The sequence below is a fragment of the Arachis duranensis genome, chromosome 5 (assembly GCF_000817695.3).
Source record: "Arachis duranensis cultivar V14167 chromosome 5, aradu.V14167.gnm2.J7QH, whole genome shotgun sequence".
Taxonomy (NCBI): domain Eukaryota; kingdom Viridiplantae; phylum Streptophyta; class Magnoliopsida; order Fabales; family Fabaceae; genus Arachis; species Arachis duranensis.
The window spans coordinates 66,284,300-66,285,710 of NC_029776.3; positions in this window are offsets into that span (position 1 = coordinate 66,284,300).

The following is a 1,411-nucleotide window of genomic DNA, read 5'->3' on the forward strand; positions in this document are numbered from 1 at the left end:
TCTCCAATCATGATGCTATGAATCATGATAGCCCGGTCTATAGTAACTTCGGACCGGTTGCTAGTGGGAATGATTGACCGTTGGATAAACTCCAACCATCCTCTAGCCACGGGCTTGAGGTCATGCCTTCTCAGTTGAACCGGTTTCCCTCTTGAATCTCTCTTCCATTGAGCGCCCTCTTCACAAATGTCTATGAGGACTTGGTCCAACCTTTGATCAAAGTTGACCCTTCTAGTGTAAGGGTGTTCATCTCCTTGCACCATGGGCAAGTTGAATGCCAACCTTACATTTTCCGGACTAAAATCCAAGTATTTCTCCTGAACCATTGTAAGCCAATTCTTTGGGTCCGGGTTCACACTTTGATCATGGTTCTTGGTGATCCATGCATTGGCATAGAACTCTTGAACCATTAAGATTCTGACTTGTTGAATGGGGTTGGTAAGAACTTCCCAACCTCTTCTTCGGATCTCATGTCGGATCTCCGGATATTCACTCTTTTTGAGTTTGAAAGGGACCTCGGCGATCACCTTCGTCATGGCCACAACTTCATAGACGTGGTCTTGATGCACCATTAAGATGAATCTCTCCATCTCCCATGACTCGGAGGTGGAAGCTTTTGCCTTCCCTTTCCTCTTTCTAGAGGTTTCTCCGGCCTTAGATGCCATAAATGGTTATGGAAAAACAAAAAGCAATGCTTTTACCACACCAAACTTAGAAGGTTTGCTCGTCCTCGAGCAAAAAAAGGAAGAAGAGAGTAGAAGAAGAAGAAATAGAGGAGATGGATGTGGCTTTGTAGTTCAGCCAAGGGGGAGAAGTAGTGTTTAGGTTGTGTGAAAATGAAGGAGTGAAGATGGGTTTATATAGGGGTGGAGAGAGGGGTAGGGTTCGGTCATGTGTGGGTGGGTTGGGAAAGAAAGTGGTTTGAATTTGAATGGTGAGGTAAGTGGGGTTTTATGAAGGATGGATGTGAGTGGTGAAGAGAATAGTGGGATTTGATAGGTGAGGGATTTTTGGCGAAGAGGTGTTGAGGTGATTGGTGAATGGGTGAAGAAGAGAGAGAGTGGTGGGGTAGGTGGGGATCCTGTGGGGTCCACAGATCCTAAGGTGTCAAGGAAAATTCATCCCTGCACCAAGTGGCGAGCAAAAATGCTTGTTTTGCCAATTCTGGCATTAAACGCCGGGCTGGTGCCTGATGAGCGGATAATTTGTACGCTTTTTGGCATTGTTTTTAGTATGTTTTTAGTATGATCTAGTTAGTTTTTAGTATATTTTTATTAGTTTTTAGTTAAAATTCACTTTTCTGAACTTTACTATGAGTTTGTGTGTTTTTCTGTGATTTCAGGTATTTTCTGGCTGAAATTGAGGGACCTGAGCAAAAATCTGATTCAGAGACTAAAAAGGACTGCAGATG